Raw genomic sequence first — 17,056 nt, forward strand, 5'->3', positions numbered from 1 at the left:
ACAAATCAATATGGGTCAAATTAAGTAGTCTATCATGAAAGTTGTGTACTTTTCGGGTCTCCTGTACCTTAACAGTTTGAAGGAAATTATTGTGGAGACTAATATGACCACACGGTTTGCTACAATGAACAAGTTTAACGGCACCACTGTTGCTATTAAAACGGAAAAATCGTTAGTTACACAGACAAAAGTCAAACACGACATCTAGTAAAGATCTTCGTACATTAAATATCTTTAATAGGAACCTTACAGGCCAACAAACTATGGTCATTAGGGCAGACAAGGGTGGTGTCGCAGTCATTATTTGTGATAACCATTACATCAGTAAAACAGAACCTTTCTTAAATTCAAATGGTATCATTGAGATTAAGAAAGATCCTACAACACCTTTAATATGATTATTAAAATAAAAATTGATAATTCTTCCTATTTTCAAACGCAGGAAAAAGGTATATTAAAATGATGAATCCTACTATTCCACAATTACGTTCACAAATTGACGTGCACAAAACAGAAAAACCTATTAGACCTCTATTTAGTACTACTATGTCCCTATGTTGAATAAAAAACTGAAAGAGATCTTTTCTTTTTAGAATTCATGTAATGCAAAAAAAAAAATCCGCATTTTGTAACATGCTGGATATAGCCAACTCATACTCCAGCGATAAAAGAGTGTCTTGATATTATAAAAAAATAATTTACTGATATATGAAAAACTGAATGTAAATGAAATTATTGAACTGATTGGGCTGATGTGTATCTCATTATCCTACGAGTACTTTGCCTGTAATGGTAAATTATGTTGTCTGAAAATAAATTCTTCCAAAAATAATGCACCGCACTAGGAGAGAGAGAGAGAGAGAGAGAGAGAGAGAGAGAGAGAGAGAGAGAGAGAGTGGGGGGAGGGAGGGATGAGGTCGACAGAAATTAATGAATGCTCTGCACCCAAAGATCCATTTTACAAAAGAACTAGAACAGGATTGTAGTATCAGATACATAGACTTGACTATTACTAGACAAAACAATAAGCATGTATTCGGCATTTACAGGAAACCTGCATGTACTGACGTAATTATTAACTTCCACTCATCACAACCGCAGCGAGATAAAATGTCTTTTTTCCATTCCATGATTCTTATACATCTACATTTACATCTACATGGATACTCTGAAAATCACATTTAAGTACCTGGCAGAGGGTTCATCGAACCACCTTCACAGTTCTCTATTATTCCAATCTCGTATAGTGCGCGGAAAGCAAGAACACCTATAAGTTTCCGTACGGGCTCTAATTTCCTTTATTTTATCATGGTGATCGTTTCTCCCTATGAAGGTCGGCGTCAATAAAATATTTTCGCATTAGGAGGAAAAAGCTGGTGATTGGAATTTCTTGAGAAAAAAATCCTCCACAACGAAAAATGCCTTTGTTTTAATGATGTCCATCCCAAATCCTGTATCATTTCAGTTACACACCCTGCCCTGTTTCGCGATAGTAAAAAACGTGCTACCCTTTTTCGAAATTTTTGATGTACTGTGCCAATCGTATCTGGTATAGATCCCCCACCTTGCAGCAGTATTCTAAAAGAAGACGGACAAGCATAGTGTAAGCAGTCTCCTTAGTAGATCTGTTACATTTTCTAAGTGTCCAGCCAATCAAATGCATTCTTTGGTTAGCCTTTCCCACATCATTTGCAATGTGTTCCTTTCAATTTAAGTTGTTTGTAATTGTAATGCCCAGGTATTTCGTTTAATTTCAGGCCTTTGGATTTGACAGATTTATCGAGTAACCGAAGTTTAACGGATTCCTTTTAGCACTCATTTGGATGACCTCACACTTTTCGTTATTTAAGGTCAATTGGCAATTTTCGCACCATACAGATATCTTTTCTAAATTGTTCTGCAATTTGTTTTGATCTTATGATGACTTTACTAGTCGATAAACGACAGTGTCATCCGCAAAAACCTAAGACGGCTGCTCAGATTGTCTCCCAAATCGTTTATATAGATAAGGAACATCAAACATCCTACAACACATCTTGGGGAACGCCAGAAATCACTTCCGTTTTACTCGATGGCTTTTCGTTAGTCACTACGAACTGCGACCTCTCCGATAGGAGATCACGAATCCAGTCACGTAACTGGGACGATATTCCATAAGCACTCAACTTCACTGCAAGCCGCTTGTGTGGTACAGTGTCAGATGCCTTCCGGAAATGCAGAAATACGGAATCATTTTTGAAATCCCTTGTCAATGGCGCTCAACACTTCGTGCGAGTAAAGAGCTATTTGTGTTTCACGAGAACGATGTTTTCTAAATCCGTTTTGACAGTGTGTCAACAGACCGTCCTCTTCGAGGTAATTCGTAATGTTCGAACACATATATGTTCCAAAATCCTGCTGCATATCGACGTTAATGATATGGGCCTGTAATTTAGTGGATTACTCCTACAATTCAACGCCCATTGCGGCTTCCTTTGTAGTAGATAGCAATGTGTAACTGATAAAGAAATTGCCATCCTTAAATCGCGTTGATTAACAGCTATGAAACACCTGATGCCACGAACTATTACAATAAGATAAAAAAATGGTTCAAATGGCTCTGAGCACTATGGGACTCAACTGCTGTGGTCATTAGTCCCCTAGAACTTAGCACTACTTAAACCTAACCAACCTAAGGACATCACACACATCCATGCCCGAGGCAGGATTCGAACCTGCGACCGTAGCAGTCGCACGGTTCCGGACTGCGCGCCTAGAACCGCGAGACCACCGCGGCCGGCAATAAGATAAAGAAACGAAAAAATTCAGGCCAGAATAATACCTTGCTTCATGTCAACTGCAATCGTACAAATAAAGTTACATGTACAGCTGTGACCTAAAACGGTCAAATGTCACAAAAAAATTGCAACCCTTCCGAAAAACAGATTGGTATGCAGACTACTACCACACTTAAGGCACGATTAGAACACCAGATAGGGCCAAAGCCCAACAAGTTCTGTAAATCGGGTGTGTACAACATCAACTACAACTACTGCCACTATTACTGTATTGGCCAGAAAGGCAGATCTTTTGACTTAAGTTTCAGGGAGCATGAAAGTTTTCAAAATCAAACAGCGTTTGGCTCGCATATTATCACTGAAACACATACGGTGCAGGATATTGATCGAAGACTAGGAATGTTACATTGTGCTTCAAAGGGAGAGATTTACTCCAGTATGAAGAAGGCCTTTGATAAGGTTATGGATAAACAGAAATAGTTCAGCCAGAATTATTTCTTCATTATCTTCGATGAAATGATGTAGAGCGATTGATCGTTGCTAACTCGCTGTAAGCGTATTGTCATATCGCTGGCTTAGTTGCGGAGTATCTTTGCGGGCAGCGTTTTTGCAGAGTCGAGCACGCGATACGGAACTGTTATGTTGTGTTGTGGGTAGCTCTGTATGTGAGAAGCATTGTTATTATGGAAATTATAGTGTTGTTACAAGTGCTACTATAGTAAAGTGATGAAATATGGAAGAGATTCAGAGGAAAGTGCGTAATGATGTATTTAAAAATGAGCAGTGCCGCCAATAACGTATTTGTGTATCCTCTCGTTGCATGTCACACAGCATCAATCATCCGCGCCGTGTACGGTCGCCCAGATGAAGTAATGTGAATTAGTAATACTATTTACCACAAAAGAGAGGATTTAAGTGCCTGTGTCTTGTAGCGAGTGTGAGAACGTGCATTCGGTCATCGCGTTTCCGCATCAACACTCAACCGCGCCGCGACTGTTGCGCGCGCGCTCGTACAATTGAGTACTGTGAACTGTAACGTGTTAATTGGGATAAGTAGTTATGACTTAGAATGTAAACAGTACAACCTGTGATTTCTTTTATTGTCTCAGAATACAGTTGTTCATACCAGACATAGGACAGTGTTGTGTGGCTCCCCTAAAACCGCTTGCATATTTAGATACATAATTTCAGGCAAGCCAGCAGCAGTGTGGAGCAGAACAGTACGACCGCCGCAGGAGTATCAGGTACGTGGTGTGGACAGAGTGCACGGTCGAAACGAGAAACCAGGTAAAGGGTCCCCCACCCATTTGTACCCCCAGGCGTGTTACACCGCGACCGCGCATATTCCGGCCTGGTCTGTGAAACACCACCGCCATCCGTCATGTAGTTGCGTCTGCCTACTGTGCTGCTAGTGGAATTTCTCCTGCTTTATGCGAGATCAACTGTCGCCTCGTCTCGACGAACTATTTTACCTTTCATTGTAAAGTTATATGAAGAATAACACTGCAATCTCTATTATTTATAGCCTTATCGCTATTTGAGTGTTGTACATTTTTGTACATACTCACATTTTATTAAAGACGCTTCTCTAGTCGTTTTTATAATTATTCCCTTGTTTTAACACATTATGTACAAGTAAACACGTATTTCGTTTTTAGTCGTCATTAGTATGTTCCTTTGCAGTACCTAGACGATACAGTTTATTATTTATTATGCCAGTCTTTGTAAATGCAGGCGCTCTCGCGCCACCTATTGCCCCTGTTGGCCATTTTTCTTAGCCAATAGGAGTCCATGCATAAATAAGTTAGTTTTGACGGTCTCGTCAGGCTGGTGGGCTTGCGGAATTTTCTTTTTATTCTTTAGCCTGTGCACACTTTATAAAAGTGACTATTTCGTATGGCCTAAAGGCTCATCTTTTTATAAGTCAGGGTATGATATGTCTCTTTCATTTTATGACTGTTGAAGAAGTAGCTTTATTTATAAAATTCTTACTGACTGATTTGTATGTTTACAGCCACGGAAAAGTTATTGTTAGAACCGCTGCATCTACTGTTATCACTACGATGTCTGTTTTGCTATTGCAAATGAGGTTTTGATGCAACTTTTCCTTTATTACCGTCATAAAGCGATATTACGATGTGTTATTCATATACTTTGGTGTGTTTTTTATCATTTGATTCTCCCGTATGACCTGTGTTTTATATACCCCATATTGCTGGTTAGCTATATAAGGCAGCTTCCCTGTCTTGTAGTTTTCAGCTTCATTTCTCTGTTATTTTTATAGTTTTAAAATTATTTGGACCTAAGTACAAGCTTATTGGATTTTATTCTTGAATTTTTGCGAAGTACGTAGGATTTAACCTCCTTTATACAACATGTGGCAGTTAACGATGCAATACAGAATCCCTGCCTTGTAATACTGGAGAATGCCTGCCTTGTAACTTTAACTTCAACCTATTGTTATTTTCCTAATTTTAAAATTCTTAAGAAACAAAAGAAAAGTTCGGAGTAGGTATTAAAATCCATGGAGAAGAAATAAAAACTTTGAGGTTCGCCGATGACATTGTAATTCTGTCAGAGACAGCAAAGGACTCGGAAGAGCAGTTGAAAGGAATGGACAGTGTCTTGAAAGGAGGATATAAGATGAACATCAACAAAAGCAAAACGAGGATAATGGAATGTAGTCGAATTAAGTCGGGTATTGCTGAGGGAATTAGATTAGGAAATGACACACTTAAAGTAGTAAAGGAGTTTTGCTATTTGGGGAGCAAAATAATTTTATGATGGTCGAAGTAGAGAGGATATAAAATGTAGACTGGCAATGGCAAGGAAAGCGTTTCTTAAAAAGAGAAATTTGTTAACATCGAGTATTGATTTAAGTGTCAGGAAGTCGTTTCTGAAAGTATTTGTATGGAGTGTAGCCATGTATGGAAGTGAAACGTGGACGATAAATAGCTTAGACAAGAAGAGAATAGAAGCTTTTGAAATGTGGTGCTATAGAAGAATGCTGAAGATTAGATGGGTTGATCACATAACTAATGAGGAGGTATTGAATAGAATTGGGGAGAAGAGGAACGTGTGGCATAACTTGACTAGAAGAAGGGATCGGTTGGTAGGACATGTTCTGAGACATCGAGGGATCTCCAATTTAGTATTGGAGGGCAGCGTGGAGGGTAAAAATCGTAGAGGGAGACGAAGAGATGAGTACACTACGCAGATTCAGAAGGATGTAGGATGCAGTAGGTACTGGGAGATGAAGAAGCTTGCACATAATAGAGTAGCATGGAGAGCTGCATCAAACCAGTCTCAGGACTGAAGACCACAACAACAACAACAACAACAAGATTTCTGGTCTAAAATTCTTTCGGCATGTCTGCAACCTGGCTTGTTCACGGTGATGTTTCTAAACTACGTGGTGTCATTTTCTTGGTATTTACAAATGCATGTCGTTGCGTGCCTACAGCTAATGATGCTTTCCAATGCATATTCATCTCTTTTTACGCATTTGGTATGGTATATTGTCTCATAAGTATTAACATGTTTTTTACTCCAATGTTAAGTGGATTTGCCAAATATTCACTTTTACGATTGGTTCCCCATTACATTTCTGATTAGCTTTTATACTGTGTTTTTATAACCTATTTTATCGTACAAAATTTTCTTAGGTTACATTTCCTCCGTTTGTTTACAGATCTCAAGAGGGTTGTAGAAAGCAACCGAAACTAGTTATCATACTTTTATTGTAATATGAAAATGAGGTCTAGGCTGTAAAAGCTTTTTACTTCAAACACTTTTCTTCCCATACATGGGTCTATTCATTACAGCCAACGTAATTACAGTTGATGCCATCGCAACTACATAAGTATATTCGAAAGTTATGCACATTACTTTCCTACTTTTTGTAAAGTATTAGACAGTACATAATAGGTTTTATTGCGTTTTAAGATCCGAAGATGATTTAATGAGATCGAAACTAATCACACAGTAGAAAAAATACAGGGTGTTCACAGATGAATATCGAGGTTTTAACACTTTATATAATACTTATTACATTAAACTTAAAGTTATAAATAATATGTCAAATGAAAGAGCAACTCAATCAGTTTTAACTAAGAACCTTATAAATGTTCAATGTGAGCACCATTTGTCAAACAGCACATTGAACATTTATAAGATTCTTGGTAAAACTGTTTGAGTTGCTCTTTCATTTGACATATCATTTATACATCGACATCCACATCTACTTGGTTACTCTGCAATTCACACTTAAGAGCCTGGCAGAGGGTTCATCTACTTCTCTACCATTCCACTATCGAATGGCGTGTGGGAAAAAGGAACTCCTAAATCTTTCCTTTCGAGCTCTAATTTCTCTTATTTTATTATGATGATCATTTCTCCCTACGTAGGCGGGTGCCAACAAAATATTTTCGCATTCGGAAGAGAAATTTGGTGATTGAAATTTCGTGAACAGATCTCGTCGCAAAGAAAACCGCCTTTGTTTCAGTGACTGCCACCCCAAAAGCCTTAAAACCTCGATATTCATTTATAAACTCCCTGTATGTTTTGTTGTGTCTGTGTGGAGCCTTTCTCGAGTCGTTTTCCTTTCGTCCAGTAACAACTGTTCATAGGTTGCAAGCCATATGGCGTCCTTGTTGGAAGAGAGTTAGCAATTACTATGCTACTACTACTACTACTACTACTACTACTACCATGCTGGTCTAGTTTGGTTCCGGTTCGGATGGGAGAGTTACATTTGAGGCCAGTCGGTGTTGAGAAGGCATTTGTTCAAAAATGGTTCAAATGGTTCTGAGCACTATTCGACTTAACTTCTGAGGTCATCAGTCGCCTAGAACTTAGAACTAATTAAACCTAACTAACCTAAGGACATCACACACATCCGTGCCCGAGGCAGAATTCGAACCTGCGACCGTAGCGGTCGCTCGGTTCCAGACTGTAGCACCTAGAACCGCACGGCCACTCCGGCCGCCTAAGGCATTTGTCTTCACCTGAAAAGAGTAGAGGCTCTTAACATACATTATGATGTACAAGGATTCCGGTAAGATCCTACCAGTTTGTGTTCTCTGAAGTTCAATTTCGCGAATGAGGTTAACTTGGGAATATTTATGCATATCAATCCACAGGTAGGTTCGGTCCCATGGTTCCTCACCAAGAAATAAGAAAATATAGATTGTTAATTCAGAACTGTCTGGACGCAGGCTAGTGTATTATATACTACCTATTTCATTTGTGCTTTGATAAATTCAAACTTGCCTCTCCTGAAGTGTAAACATTAATTTTCCCAGAGATTGTTAATTACGTATTTCGTGAAACGTCTGCTAGTGAACTTAATACTTGAAGTCGCATTATGAAATACCCTTTCAGAATTATTAAGTTTACTTCTGTACGCTTTTAACAGCATAGTTTTGGTTAAACTCAGTTTCATGATTTCATTTTAATTGAGAAACTTACCATTCTTTGTGGAGAATCCATTTGAGTATATGATGCGGGTTTGGAACTATCTTATTTTTATGTCTCATGTAAAGTATCTGCTGAAACGAGAGTCAAGTGGTGATCAAATTGACGGGTGCTGACCCACGGTCTGAACCATGGTTGTGGCACAACAGTAATATAAGTTGCAGGGAATGAGTAAGGTAAGGATGTGTGTACTGGGGTGCTGCATTTTTTTTAAAAAAAAAGAAAAAAAAGAAAAAAAAGCACCGCCCCATACACTCCCCACACACGCGCACACAACCCTCCATTAGCTCAGTCGAGACTTCCATTCCATGTGGCTGTATGCACTATAGTATCTGCATGTGCAAGCGATGACTGTGCAAGCTGGCACAACAGCAGTCAAATAGGCTGGAAGTAATAACTTATTTATTCTGGATATAATTATAAGAAGAGATAGCACTACACATGATGGTACAACTTTTGTGCTAGTAACAGGAAGAGATCTCACTATGAAGAACCATGCTGGAAGGTTTGACATGAAGCTCCTACACCAAGAGACGTAGCGATAAGCCTAGGTCTGAACCTCGGGGACCGCCAGTATATAATTCCACAGTATTGGCAGCGACTGACACTGCCCAGAGTGTACATCGACTGAGGGACTGCGGAGTGGTCGGCGTAACTGCCTCGCGTCCTCCCTCCCCCCCCCCCCCCCCCCCCGACTGTGGCCCTGCACCGGTGTAAGTGCTGCCGAGGCGGAGGTATACAGTGCTGACTATTTCCGGACACGTGATGTGTGGCTGCGTTGGTTGCCCCTCGTAGATTGAAACGCCGGAAGACGGTGAAAGCAGCGCCTACTATGTGGTGCCCAGCGTCACTAACTGATAACAAGCTGCTGTGTATATGCTGTTGTTTCTAGCTTGCTACTCGGAACTGTTGTGGTCATTGCGGGCTTGCAGGCGCCTGATGGCGAAGCGGACGACGCCGTGAGAAGTGGATGTGCTGCTGTTGCTTTCCGGTCATAATTTAGGTGCGGATTCCGAAGGTACTCATGGATTGCTTAATGACACGGAGGGCGACTGCATGCCAAGGAGGAGGAGGAGGAGGAGGAGGGGTAGGAGATTAGAGTTTGTCTCAGCGACAACGAGGTCACTACAGACGGAGCGAAGTTCGAATTAAGTAAGTACGAGGAAGCAAAACGGCCAAGCCCTTTCAAAGGAACCATCTCGGAATTTGCCTGAAGTGCTCTAGGAAAATCATGGTAAATCTAAATCAGGATGGCCGGACGCGGGTTTCGACCGTCGTCCTCCCGAATGCGAGTGCTAGCCAGTGCGCCACCTCGCTCGGTATCCCTACATATCAAACTGGTCGCGAGCACGATGTGCTGACCGCGAACAGGTCGAGCCCGGGCCTATCTCAGCCTTGCTCGTTGCTCCTCGGAAGTATTCGGTGCAGGCAACATTTCATTTAGCATTGCTGTGCGGCATTTTTAGCTCGGCAATATTTTCTTCAGTTCGACAGAGTCGATGTTTTCCCTGCGATAGTTGTTCGTGGTATAAATTACGTTCACAGATCCAGGGGCTGCTTGCAAGAAAAACAACTTTCAAAAATGGATGGAAATTACAGAAGAGAACGATGAGAAATTTCAGTATCTATTATGTAATAGGTGCCAACGGCGTTGCTACAGTGGTAATACTGGTCTGTGTCAGTTCATCGAAGGTCAGCGGTGTTGCGCTTGGCTAGCACTAGAATGGGTGATCGTCCGATATTGTCCTTTCGGAGAGGTACCACACGAATTAGACGTGCTCCGTCAATTAGACGCGCTAGAATCAGTGGTCATGTGAATATTCTCAGGCACGTAGACGAGGTTCTGGACGTCCACGCAGCATGGACTACCGCAAGGGTCGTTGTATTGCAAGGACAGTAATGGCAAAGCGTACAGCTACCACAACGCAGATAAGAGGGATTGTAAGCCCAGGGAACTCAACGACCTACGTCATTTTTAACGGGTGTAGCATATCTCGTTTCTTGGAATACTGGTCTCGATCTATTTCTCTGTAGTGGGCGTCCTATTTTGCTGGTTGTCACCCCACAGTGTCTAAGGAATGCAGACAACTTGGATACTCCCACTGAGTTGTAGATGTTCTTCGTAGGTGGCACCCGCAAGCGTTTGCAGTTTCGCCCTTGATGTAAATATTCTGAACGCTTATCTGAAATTCTGTAGGTAATCGTCGTAAATCTTTGCTGTGTTTACCAGCGTGTTCAGGACAGATTTCCTTTGTGCAGGATGGAGAACAGTTGGCTGTGAAGTATCGTTCAATGCAGCTTCATTTCCTGCACAATGAATAACCAAGTGATCCTCCTGCCTTCACTTCAACTATAAAAACCCAAAACGGTATTTTGCCACCCCTCTCCATCTCGCCAGTAACTTTAATGACAGCTTGAACATCATTCGTGTGATCGATAAACTATCTCATTGCACCTTCACCGTGAGGCTATATTAAGAAAGTATCATCAGCGTTACGTAGGAAGAAAGATGGGGGCAACATAGCTGCGTTCTGAGATTGTTCCTCAAAATGTCACTTTGAGAAGCTCACCCACATGAAGTTTATTCTAAATAAAAAGCCTCGAACATCAAGATGGTTTTGTTCAAGCATACCATCGCAAAAGCCTCAGAGAACACCGTTGAATTTTACTTGCAACTACACATCACAAATAAGTTCTCGAAACAGAGGATTCATCAACGAATCACAATCGCACAAATGGAATAAAAGTAATGTCATAAAATGATATAGGCTAACAAATCTCCAACGTAATTAGTATGTAAAATGGTTGGTGATCATGATACGCAGGTAACAGCGTGGTTACCGTAATGTAACTGCTGAAAACCAGTGTGTACATAGACACTAATCTGAGGCCGATGGTGCTTTTCAGCTGGGGTCGGAAGCTAAATTCTCAGGATGAATCGTAGGTGCAGCACCGGTGCCTGGAACGCGGTTCAAAAATGGTTCAAATGGCTCTGAGGACTATGGGACTTAACTCCTGAGGTCATCAGTCCCCTAGAACGACTTAAACCTAACTGACCTAAGGACGTCACACACATCCATGCCCGAGGCAGGATTCGAACCTGCGACCGTAGCAGTCACCCGGTTCTGGGCTGAAGCGCATAGAACCGCTAGACCACCGCGGCCGGCGAACGCGGTTCCATTCATTTGTAGGTAAAATAAATGTTCACCGATACTGGAACGAGTGTTCATTCACCACAAGATTGGGAAGGTTCACTCAGCAGGAGTAGTCATCTAAGTATTCCTGTGACGACTAGCTCATTGAAGATAACTGACCAGAAGAGTCGGCAAACCTACTTCTAGACCGGTAGTCTAGGGGCAGTGCTTTTTTACTGGTAATCAGAACGTTATGGTTACAAAACTAGAACCCAGCTATTGCTTAAATTTTGAATAAAAATGACCATTGGCGGCCGAAGGCTTCCGGCATAAGAAGCTATCCTCGTTCTGCCAAAGGCCTTTCAAAGAGGGCGGATGAGCGAACAGAGGGCACTGGTTTGCCCCTGGGGTGGAAAACTGCCACTACAGGATGGTAGGAGTAGCAGTGATCAACGGCATGAAGATATAGAAGGCAATGGAAACCACTACAGTAAAGACTCGTAACATGTACCCACAGGGCATGTGGCCTGTAAATGAAAAAGTATCATAATGATCTCTCCATTGGAAAAAGACTTCTGATGAGTCCCGCATTCGAATCTCCGGGAGGAGAGTGCCAAGGGTCAGGCGAGCATGAGAAAAAGACGGAATAGACGATGACGAGATAGCACTCTAAGAGTCAGTGCATGGAATGTCAAAAGTTTGAACGTTGTAGGAAAGCTAGAAAATCTGAAAATGGAAACGCAAGCGCTCAGTGCATATACAGCGGGGCTCGGTGAAGTGAAGTGGTATGAATATACGGTAATATTAACAGCAGCATAAAACAGTGATCGCGCGGGATAGCAGCTCTGTCTCAGACGCCTTGCCACGGTTCGCGTGGCTTGCCCCGTTGGAGGCTCGAGTCCTTCCTCGGGCATGGGTGTGTGTGTTGTCCTTATCGTAAGTTAAAGTTAGATTAAGTAGTGTGTAAGCCTAGGGACCGAAGACCTCAGCAGTTTGTTCCCATAGGAACTTACCACCACACCATCATCATAAAATCGTATAAGGGGAGTAGGAATCGTTATGAACACGAAAGTAGGGCAACACGTAGGCTATTGTGAACAGTTCAGTGAGAAAATTGTTCTCATCAGATTCGACATGAAACCAACGCCGACAACGATAGTTCAGGGATACATGCCGACGCTACAAGCAGAAGATGAAGGGACAGAGAAAACGTATGAGAACACTGAATTGGTAATTTAGTAAGTAAAATGAGATAAAGTTAATAGCCTTGGGTTTTAGGAACGCTGTTTTAGGGGAAGGAAGAGTAAAAGGGGATTATGAAAAGCTGCGGGAATGAGAGAGGAGGAAGATTAATGAAGTCCTACAGTAAACTGCAACCAGTGATAGCGAATACACTGTTCAAGAACCGCGAGAGAAGGAAATATACCCGGAAAAAGCGAGACGACACTCAAAGACTCCAGATGGATTACATCATGGTCAGACAGAGATTCCAAAATTAGATACTGGATCGTAAAGCGTACTCAGGAGCAGATATACAACCACTTCACAATTTAGTAATGATATAGGGCAGATTGAAGTTGAAGAAAATGTACAGGAAAAGTCAGTGTGGAAGGAAGTAGGATACTGAAATACTGACGAATAATGAGACACGTTCGACGTCCGCTAAGGGTGTGGATACTAAGGTAAGGCAGTTCAGCTGAAAAGGACAATGAATATGTTGGAGAGTCACACATTGGTACAGGGAAGGTAATTCCAATGAAACTATGGGTGACAGAAGAAATACTTCTACTAATAGAGGAAAGAAGCAAGAACTATCAAGTTCAGGGAAAGGCAGGGATACAGCAATATTAATCACTCAGGAATGAAATAAATGGGAAGTGTAGTCAAGGCAAAAAGCCTACAGGAAAAATGTGAAGAAATCGAAAAAGAAATCATCGTCGGAAGTACTGATTCACCATTTCAAAAAAACATTTGGTAAAGTTAAATGCAAGGGTGGGACATTAAGACAGCCATCATAATTTCACTGCTCAAAGCAGTGGAAAGAACATATAGGTGGAATGAATACACTGAAGGCCTCTATGAGAGGGAGGACTCTATAGAAAAAAACCTGGAGTCGATAAAGGAAGGCGTAAGGGATCCAGTATTAGAGGCAGAATTTGAAAGAGCTCTGGAAGACTTGAGATTAAATACAGTTTAAGCGATCAATAATTTTCCATCGGTAATGTACATTATGTACTAAAACTAAGAGGGAATAATATAACTGGAAGACGAAGAATGAAGTGCTCGTATTAGAAATGGTATAAGGTCGGCATGCAATCTATCGCCTCTGTTGCTCAAACTATGCATCGAACAAGCAATGACGGAAGTAAAGGAAAGGTTCAAGAAAGGGGTTAAAATTCACGGTAGAATTTTATCAATAATATGATTCACTAATGATATTGTTATCCTCACTGAAAGTGGAGAATAATTACTAGATCTTTTGAATGGATTAAGCAGACTAATGAGTACAGAATATGGACTGAGACTAAACCTGAAAAATATAAAAGTAATGAGAAGTAGCAGAAATGAGAATTGAGAGAAACTTATCAAAATTGATGGTCAGAAAAAGTTAAGGAATTCTGCTACCTTGAAAGCAGAATAATCCATGACGGATGAAGCAAGGAGGACATAAAAAGCAGACTGCTGGTATCAAACATAGGTAAAAAAATCAGGAAGAAATTTCTGAAAATGTACCTTCAGTACAAGCATTGTATGGTAGTGAATCGTGGACAGTGGAAAACCGGAATAGAAGACGAACGAAGCGGTAGAGATGTGGTGCTACAGAAGAATGTAGAAAATCAGGTGGAATAACAAGATTAGGAATGAGGAAATACCCTGCAGAATCGGCGAAGTAAGGAAGATATGGAAAATATTAAACTTCCTGGCAGATTAAAACTGTGTGCCCGACCGAGACTCGAACTCGGGACCTTTGCTTCTCGGTCGGGCACACAGTTTTAATCTGCCAGCAAGTTTCATATCAGCGCACACTCCGCTGCAGAGTGAAAATCTCATTATGGAAAATATTATCAAGAAGAAGGGACTGGATGACAACACATGTGTTAAGTCATCAGTGCTTTACCTCCATGGTGTCAGTGGGAACTGTAAATAGTAAAAACAGCAGTGGAAGACAGAGATTGGAAGACATCAAACAAATAATTGAGGATGTCGGGTGCAAGTGCTACTTTGAAATGAAGAGATTGACGCAGAAGAGTAATTCGTGGAGAGCCGCATCAAAACTTTCAGAAGACTGGTGACTAAAAAAAAATCTTACTAGTGTATGGCGCAGATGACAGAAATGGTACACGAAACAAACAAACGGTAAACGAAAGAGGTTTATCAAGGGCTTTTGTTATGGACACTGGTGTTTTCGTAAGTGAATGCTAGGGCCAACACAAAGCAGCCACTCCAAAAAGACTTGAAAACCTAATTGAAGGGACTGAATCAATTTTTTGAAAATTTGCATTAAGCTTTACAAAACTTTAAAATTGTTTTTAACTATTAACTACATCTAAAACAAACTTATTTCCCTAATACTTTTTGTAGGGCCGTACATGAATAATGTTCAAACATTTTCAATTTCATGTATGCCTTGATGGCTACGTTCAAGATCATAACAGTCTTCGAGTTTCTTATTAAACATATTACCTTCCCCTTAAATATTCTCTCTTTGTGCTGAACACACTGTATTAACTAACGTTCGTAATTGGAGATTCATCTTTGATGTCCTCTAAAGCGCTTTGTTCAAAAATCATAATATGTTTAGAAGTGACAGTACTGCACGGGAACATTACGATCGACACTGAATTCAATCGTTAGTGGTGATGATGAAGTTTGGGCCACGTCCATACATAAAACACCGTGTTCGTAAACCATTGTAATTGAGTAAGTGAGGAAACGCTGCAAATTAAAGTCATTTCTGATTGACGTTTGACACCAAAATGCCTATATTCCAACACAAGACATCCAATTAAGATGTCATTTCAATTTTCGTACACCAATAACTTTATAGCAAACACAATCGCATTTAAAGATAATATGCGAAAACATCTCAGTCTGATTAATTTGTTTACGGCTAGCGACCCTTCTTTGTTTACACCAAATTACTATTGAGAAAATGGTATGAGCACAAAAATTAACGCTTACTATGTAGCAAAGTGCCAATATGTACAAGTACTGTACCAGTAAAAAGCATAATGGTTTATGATTTTAACATGTAATACCTGTAGTCACAATAGAGCTAACTGACGACAAGTATGTCCAGACACATAACTGAGAACATATGCATTTGATCCTATTGGCAATACGTAGGATTTTACCATATGAAGTTGGCAGATGTCTACGATATTTCAGAAGCTCTTAATAGCTAATTCCTGAAACAGTTCTTCATTTGAAGTAATTTTATTTCTGAGTTCCTGTTGTCATTGAAGAGCTGCTCTCTTTCCGCTCTGTCGTAGCTTAACAGTTATAGACATTACGTAACTCCATGTTGGCCTGATGCAACAACAGTGGTTCAGTGCCCCAAAAATAATAAACGTATGTTGCAAGTGTCTTAATAATGACGTGTTTAATATCGTTAGGGCATCTTCGGATTGTCTGTAATTAGTAATAATGATCTTGTAAATAATAGATTTCAGCTATCAGTCGTCCTTTTGAAATTTATTGACAGAGCTAGATTTCAGCTAGAAACTAGCCATTCTCAATGCACTATCATTTTTGATCAATGCATGTAATGCCTGTTGGTCGTTCAATGAACTGTGAATGAAGCCCGACCAACAGGCATTAAATGCATTGATTAGAAATGATAGAGCATTGAGAATGGCTAGTTTCTAGCTGAAATCTAGACCTGCCAATAAATTTCAGAAGGACGACTGAAGCTGAAATTTATTATTTAGAAGTCAATAAAAGCCGCTGCGTGCAACAGCCTCTGAATGGAGGGCAACCTGATGATTAATAATCTTGTTACAAAACAATTTATTCGCGAATCTGTCTAGCTCCGTGATTCAATTTCATTGAGCAGCAGAGACCACATTAGTCATGTTTAAAAGACACTGATACGATGCCATTAAATGGAATGCCACAATAGTCAAATATAAAAATAGGATACCCTGAAATGGCAAGTGAAAACATTTAAATCTAAAGCATAAAGTTACAACATTAATAAAAAATTAAATCTGGGTGAGCCCAGGATTAGGAACAAAAAGTAACTCATCAAACCATGGTAATATGCGGTGCGACAGTAAGTTAGCGTTCACAGCAGTGAATCACAGTGGTAAACAAATACTGCTCCAGACAGTGTACATGCTGAAGCAAGGGCGTCGCACAGTCGATTGGTTTGAGAATGAAATTTTGTGAAAGCACCGGGTGGTGGCGTTAGTTATAGGTTTTTTTATTCTCCAATTCTAATGCTGAAATTGAAATTATTTGCCAGATTACATGACAGCGCGATCACTTTGAGTATGAGTATGACACAAAATTCTAAAGCAACAGCAAAACGACTCGGAAACATATAATCATTGAGATTAACCACTTCGAGCGCTACAGGTTCGAGTTTCAATGCTTGATAATTAAAATACATGACAGAGTGATCGGAAAGTGCAGAACTAGTGACCGAGCAAAATACATTTTAATTCA

The sequence above is a fragment of the Schistocerca nitens genome, chromosome 5 (genome assembly GCF_023898315.1).
Source record: "Schistocerca nitens isolate TAMUIC-IGC-003100 chromosome 5, iqSchNite1.1, whole genome shotgun sequence".
Lineage (NCBI taxonomy): Eukaryota > Metazoa > Arthropoda > Insecta > Orthoptera > Acrididae > Schistocerca > Schistocerca nitens.